Consider the following 17,984-nt stretch of genomic DNA (forward strand, 5'->3'; position numbering starts at 1 on the left):
GGAGGTAACGACTCCTAAAAGCCATGAGCCTGCGGGTATTTAAAAAGAACCCAAGCAGCAGAGCAAACCTTCCTGCAGGACATATAACCCCTCTGTATACTTTCTGTCAGTCACAAGCCCTCCTTCCCAACCCTCCCCGAGCCGTAGGTGGATGCCCCACCTCCAGCTGCAGTCTCACACCTGCAGACTTTACTGTAATCCTGAAAGACACTTGGTTCTCCAAGATAACGTTTGACACTTTGTGCTTTGGGTGGCTGTGCCGCAGAGGGTTAAATTATCCCGTGCCTGGGGCTTGCTAAATGCTCCATAGTGTTTGTTGAATGAGTGAGTGAATGAATGAATGAGTCATGTTGAGGCAGGCCTACGTGACTGCTAAAGGCTACAGGGTTTCTTCCTCGGGGCTGAGGGGGTGGAAATGTTCTAGAATTAGATAGTAGTGGTGGTTGTACAACTTGTGAAGGTATTAAAATTGCTGAATTGTACACTTTAAAATGGTGAATGGTATGGTATGTGAGTAATATATCAATAAAATAAATATAAAAGCATAAGCTACAGCCTTAGAGAAACAGTCACAACTAGCGCTTATCTTCCAGTTTGCTCTTGACATTGGGTCCTCTTCCCATCCCTTTGCTCCTTCTCAGAACATAAGGACAGAATAATTACCTTAAAAAGTCTTTTCAAGTTTTCCTTGGATTTTCAAGTTCCCATGACACCTAAGTGAGACCAAGGTTGCTTAGATCTCATAGAAACGAGGTGGCTAAAAAGGAGGGGCACAGCCTCCTCTGGAATATTTCTCCAGGAGCTGTGTAAACGTTTCATGCATGGACACCAAGATTCACTCTCTTAGTGAACCCCTTCACATCATCCCAGCCACCGAGGCTCAGCCGCCAAGAAATTCTGGGAAATCAATGGCACTGTTACCTCATCTTAATGCCTTAAGTGCTTTTATGAAACACCTTACCTTCCCTGGCAGTCAGGGGCCTTCAAGTGAGCAGAAATGATTTTCCAGATGGGGTGAAGTAGAACAAAGTCCAGCAGTATATTCGTCTGCTCTTTCCACCTCCCCACACAGAGGACCCATATACACAGAGCTGTCTTCCTGGTACTGGAAGTTACTGTTCGCTATGGACACTTCCGTTTTGTGGGATCGTGTGGTTAACGTATGCACAGCACACTTCTCAAAGGATTTTGTGTGGGGCTCATTTCAGTGGCTTGTTTAGTACTGGCAAGGGAAACTCCTAAATCTTAAGCACTATTTAATACATCAGTAGCAGACTTTTTAGACAAACAGGATTTCAGTTTCGAGGGCTGCTGTCTGCTCTATTCCTATCAATTAAAGAGGGAATGAGTCCATATGTGTCTGCCTCCCGCTCTAAGGTTTGGGCCAAGTACTGGGTCTCCGAGAAAAACTGAAAAAAGCAGGCTATCTTCTGTTTCAAGTTCCTTCTCCAGCATCCAATCATCATGAACAGAATAAAAATGTGAAAAGGTGAAATGCTACTTAAACCTAATCTTGAACAAAAGAAACAAACATTAACATCTTCATTCACTTTCTGTGAACTGAGAGGCCCTGAGAGTTTCTGAAAAGTCCACTCAATCATTCTTCATAACTTGTCATGACTCACTGAGAATCTCAGTTACCAAACCTACAAAGTGAGATTTGATCTTGATCTTAGGTTCCTGGTGTTGTCACTACCAAGGCCCCCATTCCTCTGTGTTGGCAATGATGTCATCAGCCAACCAGAGCCTCAAATCCCCGTGAGCTCTCAGTGCTAACAACTGAATTGCCTGACATCATCATCAGTTGCGGAGTTTGTTGAAAGTTAAATGTATGATTCCTTTTAAACTTTTAAAGTTGTTGAAGTACAGCTTTTAGAGCCACTATTTTTGTCTTTGAGTATCCCCCACCTGTTCAAGGACCCTAGACTGGAGCTTCACCAGATAATCTGTGAGGCTTTTGTCAGCTTCAGGATTCTCCAAGTCTAGAAATCTGAGGGTGAATGAGTAAGTCATGAGTGATCTGGATTGGCCCCTCCTTTCGGCCTACCCTGAAGATTCTCCCTGAAAAACAGAATTGCCCACTGGCTGGACTTTCCACTCAGAACCAGCCATTACTGTCTCTTCATAGTTAGGGTAAAACAATGCAAAATCAAGGAAATGGTCATTATTTGGATTTAAATCCAGGTTGTTGATTTCCTCCAAAAGCCTTTGGTCTAGAAATTTAAGGGGAACAGCTCCTTCTTTGTCTTTTCTAACAAACTTTGTGACTGTAGGAGATGAAGAGAGAGATTATTATCTACTGCGCCCCAGGTAGTAAACCATAAAACTCTTGAGTTCATTGAAACCCTAGAGAATGCTTGCACAGAGGGAAACAGCCATGCAGCTGAAATTCAAGAGAAAGGCAAAGGAAGAGAAAGAAAGATGTCCAGGAACCCAGAGATGCTCTAGCTTCTTTCCCCAGTGCCTGTCCTCTTGTAAGGGGCAGAGGCCTAGATCCCACACTCAACCCCTCTCTCGTATACCTCTTAATAGTGTGGTTTTCTAGACACTGTGGGTGGCAACCATTTATATTAAACCTCCATTAGTGCAGAAAATCCAGAGTAGTGTTCTTTGCTCTAAAAAAAATGGCACTGATGTCAGCAGCCCTTCTCTCAGTGGCCAGCATGGTTGCTTTTGCAGTCTCCAGTGTCAGCAAGCTTGCAGTGTGGCTTATCTTGTCCTCTTTTATTAAAATGCTTACTTTGTCACTGCCTAAGTTTTAAAGATCAAGATAATTTTTTCCCTTCAAGCTTAGGAGCCTTTGCTAACTTTGGGAGAGGGCAGTTCCTCCGCATATTCATTAGTGATCTAATTGACTTACCAAGAGTACTTTATACCCCTCTTTGGAATCTCAAGAGAAGACAGAATGATAGCCACAAATTGTATACAGTACTTCCCCCTTATTCTCAGGGGATACATTCCAAGACCCCTCAGTGGATGCATGAAACCACATTTAGTACTGAACCATATATTTACCATGTTTTTTCCTATATATACATACCTATGATAAAGTTTAATTTATAAATTAGGCACAGTAACAGATTACTGACAATAATAATAAAATAGAACAATTATAACAATATACTGTAATAAAAGTTATATGAATGTGGTCTCTCTTTCTCTCTCAAACTATTTTACTGTTTTGTACTCCCCCTTCTTCTTTTAATGACATGAGATTTTAAAATACCCATGTGATGAGATGAAGTGAGGCGAATGACGTAGGCATTGTGACATAGTGTTAGGCTACCACTGACCTTCTGAGGATAGCTCGGAAGAAGGGTCATCTGCTTTGGGTGATCCTGGGTCTTCACACCATGATGATGTTGATGGTTGGGGATCCTGGTGGTACGGCACAAGATTTCATCATGCTTCCCAGAACGGCATGCAACTTAAAACTTATGAATGGTTTACTTCTGGAATTTTCCATTTCATATTTTTGGACCACGGTTGATCATGGATAACTGAAACTGCGGGAAGCGAAAGCACAGATCAGGGGGGACTGGTGTACTTTTTATTGCCCCTCACTGTTCCTTGCGCTTCTTTCCCAGAGCACCTTAAACATTGTTGTTCCCTTTCTTTAATGCTCCTTCAAGAAAATGCTTCATGTTTTCAGGTTGAACATGTTATTAATTCAGGAATGTTTGAGCCTCTTCCCAGGAAGTTAACCCATTTCCTGGTGGCCCCCAGCCAAGTCTTTGTTTGGATATTATTTGCATATTAAGTTGATTTTGTATTGCTCCCCCAGAGAAATTGGAAAATCATTCAAAGAACTTCAGGAAGTTAAGCATTCTTGAAACACTGGCTTTTATTCATCATCACTGTCATCATCATCTCTATCACTGTGCTTTTAAATCCTTCTATAAATAAATAATCAAGTGGACTTCTGATGTCAGAAAAGCAGAAGATTACATGCTGTTTTCCACATTTATTGACAGTGTGTTGGAGCCTGAATGTGAGGCAAACTCAAGTTTACTCATATTTTAAGGAAGTAAGTGTCACTCAGGACATTTACCCTTTCCCTTCCACTCCTGTCCTGGGTAGCATCTTCAAATCTGAAGATGAAGGGAAAGTAGAAACAACTTGTAAACCCTACGTCATGCTGTGGACTGTGTCTGGGTTATTTCAGTAATTCTCACCACAAGCCAATGAAGCTGGTGTTATCATAAACTTCTCACTTTTTATTCACAATTGCTCAGAGGTAACCACTTTGTCATTTCAGTTTGTACAGAGCTCTTACGTTTGTTTGTTCCTCCCTCTATCCCCGCAGCTGCTCCCCTTTAACCACCACACCCCATAGGCAACATGCTTAATATGTCTTTAATAAAGGCACTCTTGCAATAGATATTACCCTGTGTGCATGTATTTTTATTTACATAATGGATTCCAAAACATTTTTTTCACATTTTAATCTCTGACGTAAGGATGCACCTTGCAATCAACGGTAGGTCATTTGACTGAAAGTAAAAGAGTTTTTACTTTCTTAGTCAAAGCACAAAATAGTGGTGCCTAATACAGTAAATGATATTTAGATTCAGTGAAATTTATTTATTTATTGAAATAGTTGATTTACAATGTGTTAGTTTCAGGTGTACAGCAAAGTAATTCAATTATATATATACACATACAAATATATGTGCTTTTTCAGATTCTTTTTCCTTATAGGTTATTACAAAATATTGAGTATAGTCCCCTGTGCAATACAGTAGGTCCTTGTTGGTTATCTATTTTATATATAGTAGTGTGTATATGTTAATCCCAAACTCCTAATTTATCCCTCCTCCCTTTCCCCTTTGGTAACCATAAGTTTGTTTTCTATGTCTGTGGATCTATTTCTGTTTTGTATATAAGTTCGTTTGTAACATTTCTTTTAGATTCCACATATAAGTGATATCATATGATATTTGTCTTTCTCTGTCTGGCTCACTTCACTTAGTATGATAATTTATATATCACATCCTACTTCTTACATTTTCCCCCTTGGAATACCAGTTTAAGACCGTGCATGTTGCCATGTGTTCATCTCTTCTGTTGCTTCTAATTGCTGCCCAGCACTTCAGGGTGGTCCTCCATTGTACTTTGTCTATCCAGCTTCCTGACACCACAGACAGTACTAGAATAAGCATCCTTGCGTCTGTTCCCTATGGCATATTGTAAGCATTTCACTGGAATAGTATGTCTAGGGCTAAAATTGGCGGGTCATTGTGTTTGTAAATATTTATTCGGCCAAGTAGAGCCAGATTGCTTTCCAGAATGGCTACACTATCCATGTTTCATCAGCAGCATATGAGGGTCCTCTGAACCCACATCCCTGCCAACACTTGGCATTATCTAGCTTCCTCATTTTACATTTGAGAAAAGGAAGCTTGGCATGAGTGGATCCTCTTCCCTTTTACCAAGAAGAAGTAGATGTAGCTTGGGGTACTGGAGCCTAGACTATGCCAAGATGCCTCTATGGCCACATAGAAGAACCATGTGGTTTCTTACTCTGCATTTCCTCAGTCAGTTAAGTATGTCCCTTACCCTGTCTGGGCATCAGTGTTCTCATCCCTTAATTAAAGGAGCAATATTTGATGATGTCCAGGGTTCTTTCCAAATCTATAATTCTCCAACTCTGAGCACCCTTTTGTCCATCACCAGCAATTGCCTCTGCCTCTAACAGCATCCAGGTGTCTCTGTGGGCTTCAAGATGTTGGAAATGACAGGCTGTTCTTTGTACCTTTTCATCTAAGTGACAAAAGCACCTAAGGAATAACCAAGCACCCACACTCAATGCTATCCCCTTTCATACGAACCTCCTCTCCCAGTCTCCGCACCCTCGACTGAGACAATGCCCAGAAATAAAAGACAAGGTACACAGTGTACTTTTGCAAAGTCCAAGAGTATGTTAAATTAGGCTTTGTTCCAGTCTGAAAAGTTTTGTTTCCCCTGTTCTGGTGAGGGATGGATCACATTATTTCTAAGCCAGAGTCCAAATGCAGAAATGACATTACCCAAACTGGGAGAAGCCAAAGGTCTCTCCTCAGCCATTTCGCGAATAAGGGATGGAGAACTGATATGAAGTTGGGGGTCGCTCTGAGAGGTTTCATGGCTAAATATTCACTCCCCACTTATTTCTCTATACTGGATAAGCTTCGGCAGACTCTTCTGGCTTCCAGCCACTGCCTGAAAGGACTGTGAGTGCAAGATCGTGTAGACTAGCCTCTCCAAGATTCGCTTCTGACATCTCCCTCAGGAAGACCAGCCCTTCTTGAGCCTCATAGATGGGGCAGTCGCTTTCCACCAGCAATCTCCACGTTTACACCTATCAGCCCCTTCCCATGTCACATTCTTGTCAGGTATTCAAATCTCAGAGACCTGGAGAGGCTGTCTTTGGTGCTGAGTTTCAGCTACCTGTTCTCAGGGAGAAAGAGATGAAGTGCACCGGTGGCCACAGAGGGAAATTCCAGGGTGAGAGGTCTCAGGTCCTAGACTCTCGTCCTCTGAGCTGGTATCTCTTCTGTCTCCTCTCTCTCCTGAACCCATATGGTTCCATTTTGAATACCCAGTACACCGCTGTCTATCCCAGGGTTGTAAAGGGCAGGGTAGGAATCGTTACTGAGGGGTACTCAGTGAGATGCTCCTGTGTAATTCAAACATCTTGTTATCCTAAACAAAGGACTCTTAGCTGGCTGTTTTGCTCTTGTCCCAGTGGGCCCCTTTGTCAGCAGCAGGATTCAGTCTTCTACCTTTGATAGCCAAGTTGGGATATTTATTTTACTTTGCTATGGCCCAAGATCTGCTTATTGGGAAGAGCCGCTTAGCCAGTTTGCATCAGCTCTGCTGGGACCTGGATGGGAAATTCAGTATCAGCCCACATGGAATATTGTTCTGGCTTAGCTGCAGGATTAGGGTTCAGAGTTCCAACATGCTTGTCTTCGCTTACTCTGCAGGGTCATTGCTAGGACATGTGGGGCCCTGTACCACTCAGGCTGGTAGGGGAGTACTCAGGTCTGGGACTTAACTGCTTTTTTTTAACTTTAAGTAATAGCATGTTCTAGCAGAAAAAGCAGTTCCCGGGGAGGTCCAGACTTTATCGAACTCACTAACTGAGATAAGTGAACATTATAACCAGCCTCATCGGTTCATGTCAGGTTTTTGACCAAAAGAGTTTTGAGAAAAAAATGTTGTGATTTTTAGAGCTCCTTTTCAGATGTGGAAATTACAGATAAACGATTATGGAGCTAATTAATGGAAAAAGCGTACTAAGCCTTCGGCACCAGAAGGACAGAGATTCAAATCCTTTCAGGCTGATTTTGGGGAAGTCACTTAATTGCTCTGAGGTTCAGTTTCCTGAACTGGACTGAACTACCACCTTGTCGTATTGTTTGGAAGATTAAATGAGACAAGGCCTGTGCAGCATAGGTTAAGTTAAAAAAAAATAACTTAATTTTAGGATATGTGGAGGGAGGGATGAGGGATGAACTAGAGCAATGAAATGTTGGAAGAAACAAGAAACAGATTTGGGGAAGGCAGTGAGCCATATGGAAAACCTTAATTTGAGAGTGTGAAGGAACAAGGGAAAGAAGAGTCTGAAGAATGGAAACTTGCTAGTGGGCTAGGTAGGCTCCGGGGAAGGCCAGAGCCTCTAAAGTAGGTGCCTTGAGCTGTATATAACCGGAACATAGTGCACTGGAGCTAAGGGATGGGCGTAAGGTACAGCAGGAAAAGTTGAGACACCACTTGGGGACCTGCCTGTTGGATATATAGAGAACCAGTCAGTGTGTCTCTCAGCATCGAGCAAGTTTTTCCACTAGGAGCACCTGCCTCTTACTCACCTGGATGCATGTCTACCCTGCGATTCCATTGCACTTGGAGCCAGGTGACTAAATTCATATTGCCCAAAAGCCCCCAAACGGAAATGAGAAGTAAATGATGACATTTGTTATACAGTGCATGCCTACCCAAAGTGCCAGACACTGGGCTAAGGCATTTTACACCCATCACCTCCTTAAATTCTCACAGCACCATGAGGAATGTATTATTTTCCACATACCATAGATGAGGAAACTGAGGCTCAGAGGTGTTAAATGATTGCCCAAGGTCACAGAGCTAGCAAGTGGCAGAGCTGGAATCCACCTCTAAGTCTGATTGACAGCACGAACCACTACAATGCACTTCCTTACTGCTGGTAGCAAGAAATGTCATAGATTTTATATGAGAAATCCCTAAGCTCTCAGACACTGGAAGTGGAAGGCTACAGTGGTGGAGCTTTTGTGGGAAGGACCTTGGCCCCCTTCACCACAGTCCTTCCTCTCCGCTGGCTCCCAGCTCCCAGCTGATGCCCACTAGGCACAGCAATCACAGGGAACCCACAGTCCTTTTAATGACCCACAAAAATGTTTTAATTTGTCATAAAATCAGAAGAGAAAAACTAATATAATTTATTATATTCAAAGAAGTTATAAAGGATAATTTTTAATACTTTTATGTGGAGGAAAGGGTACACAAAAGGCCCACGAAAACCATAATGCAGCCCTGCCTGCTTTCTTAAATAATCTAGAAAGTGTATGGTGTGTAATTGCAATCCTTGCATAGCACCACCTCCTCTTTCATTCATTTGGGGAGTTATATCATTCTAGAAATCCTTAAGTAGGGAACATGCTTTTTTTGGCAGGCTGTTCTTTTCAGCTGACATAAAAGTTGATACAAATATATCTAAATACTCAGATATACAAATGTGACCAGATACTTAAAGCTTAATATTCACAAGCTATACCCAAGAATTGTGTAGCCCAACTTGTCCATGGACATAGATTCATAAGCACCATGGGGCAGCCCTAGAACCTGCACTGTAAACATAATCACCAACACACCCAAAGACACACACACACACACACACACACACACTTCTCCAACAATAAAACAAATAGACAAGGAGCCAAGAAGATCCAATTACTATCCCATGAACAGTTAAAAAGAGAAAAATCCCAGATTTGCAGTCCAATCTGTGGTAGGTAAATAAAGGATCAAGAGGGGGTGGGAAAAAGAATAAGGCAGTGCAGATTGAGCCAATGCGTTTATTATCATTATTTTTCAAGGTCCAAGACCAGAGCAGTTATTAATGATGGCTCTCAGAGTCTCCCCAGTTAGGCATCCCCTGCTCTTTGAAGGATTCCAGATCTGTACAAGCCAGTAATAACATCAGATTTGAGGATTGAGTTGGGGGTCAAGACAAGGGGAGAAGGGGAGGGGGTAAAAGCTCTGTGAGGGGGTCCATGATTAAAGACAAGCTCAGAAACAGCTGAAAAGCCAGAAAGGAAACTATCTCCTTAATTGGACCCCTTTCACCTCTTTCTTTCCCCATTCCACCAACAATTCTCCTCCCTCCACAGAATGTACCCAGGCAAAACATTTGAAAGGGATTATCTGCCCTGGTCTTCAAAGCCAAGTTAGTTTTGGTTAATTGGGGGTGAAAATGTGAGGCAACCTCTGAGCAAAGATACCCTGAAGTCCTGCCTGTGTAGAATCAACAAATCCCAAACTCATACCGGTAAGAAGATGTATACTCACAATGGAGCCTCAGGCTTCAACATGATTCCTACAATATTCATTTACCTGGAATGTTGGGAGATTTAGGTATTTTGGTTCACTAATTCATTCCACAAAGATATAATGCCACCTATTGAAATAATAATGATAATAATAAAGTGATAACTCTGTGCCTGTGCTAAGTACTTTATCTGCAGTGATCTCATTGAATCCTCACAGCTCCATGAATTAGGCACTGTTATTACAGAGAAGGAATTGTACAGACGAGGAAACTGAAGCTTGCAGATGTGAAGTAATTTACCCAAGATCTAGGAAATAGATCAGGTGCACTGTAACTCAGATCTCTCGTTGTGTAGTTTACATTGTGGGTTTTTTCCTCATTACTATTCATCATTTAAGGTTCTTTCCAAATTTTAACTACTAGAAATAACATGGCAATGTACTCTTTGTACATAAAGTTTTTCTCTTATTCCTGGTCTTTTTTTTTTTTTTTTTAAGAAAAAATTCACAGGAGTAAGATGTCTGGATTAAATGGTTTAAATATTTGTTGACTCTCACTATGTATTGCCAAATTGTATTTTTAAAGGTTTTGCTCATTTACACTGGGAACCTCACCATACAAATGACCCATTTTTCTCAAATCCTTTCAGACACTGTCTGTTTACTGATGAGATTTGGCTGCTCTCTGGCCACCATTCCACGATCAATGGCAAAGGTTCTCAGGACTGCTATTTTAGTGGCCAGTAGCATCCCAAGGCTGTGAACATGCTGGATTATAACAGGCTGTATGAAGGCCATTACCTCTTACCCCATCTCCCATCTGTTGGCCAATACCTATAATTCCACCATTAGGTGGCTTAAGGTTTAGAGTTTTCCTAAAATGTCCCCTGGAAGGTGTTACTTTTGGCTTTTGGTGTTACTTTTGGCTTTTGGTGTTACTTTTAAATGGCTATCAGTTATTTATATTCGGTGTTGAAGGAACAGAACCAGGTTATTTTGAGAAGGAAAGGAAGCCAGGGCACAGTGTTTGGAGTTCTGGGGGCATGGGGTGGGGAAGGGGATTTGGGGAGGGACTGAGAGCCAAGAAGAAAGGTGCGGGCTTCCCTGGTGGCGCAGTGGTTAAGAATCCGCCTGCCAATGTAGGGGACCCTGGTTCGAGCCCTGGTCCGGAAAGAACCCACATGCCACGGAGCAACTAAGCCCGTGCACCACAACTACTGAGCCTGTGCTCTAGAGCCCGCGAGCCACAACTACACAGCCCATGAGCCACAGCTACTGAAGCCCGTGCACCTAGAGCCCATACTCCACAAGAGAAGCCACCACAATGAGAAGCCCGCACACCGCAACAAAGAGTAGCCCCCACTCGCTGCAACTAGAGAAAGCCTGCACGCAGCAACGAAGACCCGATGCAGCCAAAAATAAATAAATTAAATAAGTAAATCTATAAAAAAAAAAAAAAAGAAGGTGCAAGTCTGTTCCCTCCCCTACTAGCCAAGGGGACACTTTGTTTTTCCTCTCCAGTGTTGTGCATAGGAAGGTAGTTTTCATTTATTCCTTTATTCATTCATTCCACAAAAATTTTTTTTGAGTGCTTAATATGATGTAGACAGCATTACAGGTGCTGGAGAGAGATACATCTGTGAACAAAACAAAGTCCTTGCCCTAAGGATTGCTTACGTTTTAGTAACAGGATACAGTCAAACAAATAAACATATAATGTGTCAGGAAGTAATAATGCTGTAAAGTATTGTTTCTAAAGAGGAAAATTGTCAGAAGCCAGTCTCTGAGAAGGACTCCAGGGATAGATAATCTCCAGACTCAAGGATGTGGGGCATATATGTGAGACTGAGGGATATGGCAGGAAAACAAAAATTACAGACAAATCACTAGCAAACAAGGCAGCTTTCTGACTCTTATTAGACAGTACTCTAGACCCCCTTCATTTCTCCCAACGAAGATTCATGATTTTAGTCACCAGATCCCTCAATTGCTGTAAGAATGTGAAGGATGTGTGTAGATAGGGTGCTATTGTTCTGTGTGTGGATCCAGTGTATTGTTCTATAGCGAGAGCAGCAGAGCTCTTTCAGGCTTCCCTCTGACAAGTGCCTGTGGTGAGAAGGCTGGAAAGCCTTGGAAGTTAAGACTCTACCTAACCCGCTGCTGTGGAACTTGGGGCAGGCCCCTAACTGCTCTGCCCTGGGCCTCAATCAAGTCCAATTAAGCAAAGCGAGGAGTTTAGACTCTAGAAAGAAGGTCTCCATGGTCCCTTCCAGCCCTGGTCTTTGTCTTCGACCTCAGCTTGCATTTCTGCCTGTGAGCCTTCCAAGTAAACAGCAGGATTAATCCATCAGCTCAACTGGGCTGGGAGAGGAAGGGAAGCAGGCAGAAGAAGTATCAATGGTATTGCACTCCAGTGAGCACTGAAGAGGTTCCATTCATGGACCAACAAAACCTGGGAGAAGCCTCGGACTTAATCTGCCAAGGAGGCTCCAGCAGTAGGAACAAAGGAAATCACAGCCGTATTTGGCAATCCAGGCACAGCTTCTGTGTTCTCCCTGAGACCTGAGCCCACCAGCTCCCCCAGTGCACGTGCGCATGCGGCGCACGCACGCGCGTGTGCGCGCACACACACACGCACACACACACACACTGTGGGATTACTGGTTTCCAGAAGGAAAGGGGAAGACAAAGAGGCAAAGACACGGCACCTGAGGAGTTAGGTGATAGCTGATATAAGAACCTCATTTTAACTCTACCTTTTAGACCAGGTTGTAGGAGCACTTGTAATTTAATTTTATAAAATTAAGATCCTTTTTACACTTAAAAACGAAGGAGCACTTTGATGAGGTTCGAAATGAAACTGTTGCCTGGACTTCTGCATGAAACCTTTTAGGGTCCTGAAGTAATTTACGTTTCTTAACACATTATGGCGGTTACAATACTTTGTGCCTTTCCATAGAACCTCTAGCTAGGCATTTTAAAAAATATTCCGACACCTTTCTAGTGAAGTAGGTTGGGATTATACATAGTCCCATTTTATAAGTGGGAAAGCTGAAGTCGTGTTTCTTATGGCTGCCTATTATGTCTACAGTATGCTGCTGCAGTCACCTGGGCCAGCTTCCTCACCAGACATGATCCTTGACTTTGAATGGATGGTGGTGAGAATGGACAGATTGCTATCACCCTTCCACAGGTAAGTCCCAGAAAGAGGATGGGCAATTAGGATGCCACACAACAACAAGTATCTTTCCTGGTTGGGGAAATAAGGACGTGATGCTACCCCTCTCCATGCTAATCTAAATGCCACACTCTGTCTTTGTCAGCTGCTGAAAGTATCTGGGAGATTATATTATTAGGATGACTCACAAAATTAAATAATCACTTGTTTTTGTTTTGTTTTGTACTCATATGTTTTTCTTCATTTGACCTTCTGCTGCCCTGTGCTATCATAAATTGCATCTTTCTGAAGGCAAGTCTAAGTTTGCATGCATTAGTATGTATAAGTAGCATTTCAGCTTATAGGCATTGTCTTTAAAAAGGAGCTGGAGCAGTCTTTCGTGGGGTCTTCAACTAAGATATTTGCTAAATAACTTTGGGGCAAATATTTTTGCCTGAAAGTCTAGTATAAAAATGAAATGAATTCTGCAAGCAAGGAATTTAGCTTATTGTGTTCAGTTATTTTTCCACAAGGAATAGGTGAGGGATGTGAGGTTAAAAATTATTGTTGAGTTATAACCAGTAGGTGACAGACATGGTTTCTTTTTTTAAAATATGATACCTGTGGCCACAACTGATTGTAGGAAAAACCATGGAGATGTTTCTCGTGGGTTCAGCCATTTTCCTTTTCTGTGCTCCTCTCCCTACTAGTGGTTTGTTTTTACCTGTGAATTAGGTGGCCCTTATCATTCCATCAAGATGTCCTTGATCTTTGCCCTACACTTTGATGTTTCCCCTGAGTAGCATCTCTCGGAGCAAACCCATTTCTCCACTTCATCAATTGTTTCCAGTCCAGGTATGACTTCTTGATAATTGGACAATTTCAGGTATATTCCCAGAACAGGGAACTTTGGGGGCCAAAGAGCCTCCAAGCAGCACTCCTCTCCAACTCTCCATGGAGGGTCTGCTCATAGGTTGAGTCTGGCCCCTTCAGACCTCTCTTCTCCACTATCACAGAGGGAGACAAGGCTCTTAGCCAGGCTTGTGAGCAAAACAAAGGAAGCTGTTGCAGTTGTAAAACTATTTTGAAGCTCTTTGTGGAGAAAGAACTTCTGGTGGCCCTGTTGCTTCCTAAGAGCTCTCCTCCCACTCTCAGTGGTGTGAGTGTAAATTTTCCAGAAACCTCCAGGCCTCTTCATCATCACAAGTCTCACCTTCCCACTCAACTCTCTTTCTAGGTGAAGACTTAGCCTCTGCAGACCTGCGAGCCCTATAGTTGACCTCCCTGCCCCCATATACAAAGTTACTTCCTGCTTTGGTTGCATCTATTATTAGAAGGGATTAGAGGTGTTTTGCACTAGTGGCACATGGTGGGCACAGTGTATATGTTGGCAGAGTCGAACAGACTACCAAGAAAGGGACATACCCTTCTGCCATAAAACTCCAATAGAAGGTGGCTTGCGTCTGAGACAGTGACCCTCAAAGGGTGGTCTAAGGCTCACAGCAGGCAGGAAGGGACTTGTGAGCCTTGAAAGGGTTAAAGTATGTCTTTTGTGGGGAGGGATGGAGCTTCATGTGGTAGATGATGGGGTAAGTGAGCCATGGGGCTTTTTGCCATAGTCAAAAAAATTTGAGGGGGCTTCCCTGGTGGCGCAGTGGTTGAGAGTCCGCCTGCTGATGCAGGGGACACGGGTTCGTGACCCGGTCCAGGAAGATCCCACATGCCGCGGAGCGGCTGGGCCCGTGAGCCATGGCCGCTGAGCCTGAGCGTCCGGAGCCTATGCTCCACAACGGGAGAGGCCACAACAGTGAGAGGCCCGCGTACCAAAAAAAAAAAAAAAAATTTGAGGGCTTCCCTGGTGGCGCAGTGGTTGAGAGTCCGCCTGCCGATACAGGGAACATGGGTTGGTGCCCCGGTCCGGGAAGATCCCACATGCCGCGGAGTGGCTGGGCCGATGAGCCATGGCCGCTGAGCCTGCGTGTCCGGAGGCTGTGCTCTGCAACGGGAGAGACCACAACAGTGAGTGGCCTGCATACTGCAAAAAAAAAAAAAAAAAAATTGAGAACATTGGATAAAAGTACATTCATGCCAGGAAGCAAAGGGATGGCCATTGTCTTTGAAAAGTGTCTTCTGCTGCACCTGAAAATGGGCAGCTCAGCCTGTGACACATAGGGATGCAGAGAAGGTCCACAGATGGCCTTGACCTCAGAGACTCATCACCATCCTTTCAAGTTCTGAATCCTGACTCTCCTGACATCATTAGAATAGCATTCCCCACCCCCAAAAGCTGAAACTCCAAGGCCGTGTGCATCCAGATATTACACACACACACACACACACACACACGTGCGCACGCACGTGCACGCATGTTGCCAATTTGTTAATTAACCCTGATAAATACAACTGATAAGAGTACTAGTTATTCCCTTTGGCCTGATCAGAACATTCCTTCAGAATGAAGGATGTAAGTTGAGTTTCAGAAGCGTCTCTCCTTGAAGAAGCTTTAGGCACTCTCACAAGGTCAGGGGCCAGCAAAACCTCTGTCCAGGATAGTGCCTCTGCAAACTTGCTTTTTCTTGACTCTTAAAGCTGATCATTTTCCTCTCCCCACTCTACTTCCCAGAGAGATGTGTTCTGTTCAGAGGGGTTCTTCAAACAGCCTGCACTCAATTGGTTGGGTTCTGAGTACTGTCCTACTACCTGCTTCCCTGAATTTTCTCCTAGTTCACCTTGATTGGTATCTTAGGTATTCCCAAGCTTTTGGCTCACATATTTAGGGATGATATCGTGATTTACTTCCACAGGTGGCTAATCACATCCATTGTGTATGGATCTTAGTAGCTTCACTCTTACAGGGAACTATATTTCCAAAGTCTTAGAACACATCTTATTGTGGTCTCTAGGCCCTACAACGTCTTCTAGTCCTGTGATCTGTTGGTAGGAGCAAATTCTCCCCAAGTGACAGCTCCTGAGTCACAGCTCCTGAGTCACAGTGTCCAGAGATGGACACTGAGTTCGTGTAGTCCTTCTACCATCCCTCCTCTGACTTAGGCATCCGCCTTGACCTCTTCAGTGAAGCTGGCTCTAGGCATTCTTCCCACACAGCACAGAAAGAATTGGGATGAGATATGGCTGAGTCCCTTAACAGCAACTTTTTGTACAGCAGAGGAATCAAATAAGAGATGAAAAAGCAGCTGCAAGTGAGTATGTTTGACCTGGGCCCTCAAGCAGGACAGGGGGCTGAAGTTTAATTGTCCTCTCTCTGGATCAGTTTATTGGTTGTAGCTTTCAGGATGGTCCCAGCTCCTGAAGTCTCACTCACTTAGCAAACATCTATTAGTAGCCTCCAAGCTTCACGGCACGGAGTGTGGGCGTAGGATGCATAAAAGATGATCAAGACATGGTGCGTGCACTCCAGGAACTCACAGTCTAGTGAAGGCAGGAACGCTGGCTTTCTGGCAAGTGGTTCCTGGAATAAGTTATGGGATAATAACAGGCAAGAAGGACAAGGAACATTTGGAATTGCCTGGAGAGGCATCCACCCTTGAAATCCTTCCTGCAAGCACAAGGCTGGTTTTCTGCACTGGAAGCTGCGCTCCCCTTCTTCCTCCTTCTCCCTGTCCTCCAGCTCTTTCCTCCCTGCCTGAGTCTGACTGTTCTCCCTGCCTGAGGGCTGAGGCGCTGCTTCACAGGATGAGTCATCCCCACCTGTCCCCACACATAGAGGGGCACCCCTCCATGAAAGGAACAGGGATCTTCGGAGTAAGCTCAAGTTTGGGCCAATATATTTACTTACTTTAAAGAGGTTAAAGAGTGAAAACTCTTATTTGAATGTGAGTGAGCTTCGACACTCCTTTTTAAAGCACAGGGATATGGTAAACTTTTTAAAATGTACCTACCCTGGTATCGTGAGACCCCCAGGGCTAGAAACTATGGACTAGTGAATGAGAAAAAGCTAGGAAGTAAACTAGCCTCATTTAAACAGCTGACAAGGAGAGTTGTATTAATTTTAGCTAAAGTAAGTTCCAAAACCAAGTGAAATGTTCCAAGAACGGGCATCCCTACAGATTCTATTGTTCATAAAATGGTAATCCAAGATATTATGAATTTGACAAATATTTAGTGTCAGTCACCTTAGTGAGCACTGGAAATACTGAGCAAGTCAGTCTCAGCCCTCATGGTTCCTTGATGATGTTTCTTCAAAGTAAAAGGCACAGCTTCCTAAAAGTTCTGTGCTCTCTCTTGCTCTCTCACTCCCTCCCCCACCTTTCTTTCTCTCCACCCTCTGCCCACTTTCTTTCTATCTCTCTCCCTCTGTCTTCCTCTCTTTCCTCACACTGGTGATAGTCATGGGCAGAGTCTGTTGGCAACAACCACAATGACATCCAGGCACTGTTTTGTATCATCCACACTTTGCTGTGTGGTTGTATCAGTCAGGATAGACTAGGTTATGCTATAGTAACAAACAACTCCAAAATCTTAGTGGCTTAAAACAACAAAGGTTTAGTTTTCACTCAAGTCACATATGCATCACGAGTCAGCAGGGATCTTTGCTTTTGTAGCCACTTAGAAACCCAAGCTGATGGAGCAGCTGCCATCTTGAGCGTTACTGGTGATTGTGCCAAAGATAAAAGAACGCTCTGGAAAGTCTCAGAAACAGGCTCCAGGCCCCAGCCAGGAAGAGTTACATGTCACTTCTGCACAGAATTCAAAGGCGATATAACTAGTCACAATACCCAATTCAACCATAAGAATCCAAGAAGTTTAATCCTCCTCTGTGACAGAATTGAGGAAAATGAAATATTTGGCAAATAGTACTAGTGACTACCACAGTGGTGTGTAGTAGATTTGATAGGTGCTGACCCAAACCCTAAGATGCTAGGCCACCGGGCAATTTCGACCTCATCATAGTGAATTCTGCCTCCTCAGCCTCAAAGGAAAGCAGGAAAAGCACAATTCCCACTAGGTTCTTGGAGTAGTCTGATTCCAGGGTGACCTTTCATGCCACTCTCCAGCCATATAGTTACACACACACATACACACACACAGAGTGGAGATAAGGGAGGTGGGGGGGACTAGAGTAATGAGATGATCAAATGCAGAGTTTTCAAAATCAGACAGAGCTGGGTTTGCATCCTGCTTTCACCACGTACTGCCCATGTGAACTTGGGCAAATTTCTTAACCCTTCTGTGTCTCTCTTTCCTCATCTGAAAAATGGGACTAATAATGCTTAACTCCTAAGTTTATTGTTGGGAAACA

General features: G+C 43.5%; 1 protein-coding gene across 6 annotated transcripts in view; it reads left to right on the forward strand.

The window, feature by feature from the left end:
* Positions 1–17,984, forward strand: part of BOC (BOC cell adhesion associated, oncogene regulated) — a 259,219-nt gene that overhangs the window by 60,457 nt on the left and 180,778 nt on the right. For all 6 annotated transcript variants that reach the window (XM_060298055.1, XM_060298058.1, XM_060298059.1 and 3 more), the window contains one exon: positions 12,659–12,760. The gene's annotated coding sequence lies outside the window, so the exon portion shown is untranslated. The remainder of the gene's footprint in view (positions 1–12,658; positions 12,761–17,984) is intronic.

Source organism: Globicephala melas, chromosome 4 (assembly GCF_963455315.2).
Source record: "Globicephala melas chromosome 4, mGloMel1.2, whole genome shotgun sequence".
NCBI classification, from domain to species: domain Eukaryota; kingdom Metazoa; phylum Chordata; class Mammalia; order Artiodactyla; family Delphinidae; genus Globicephala; species Globicephala melas.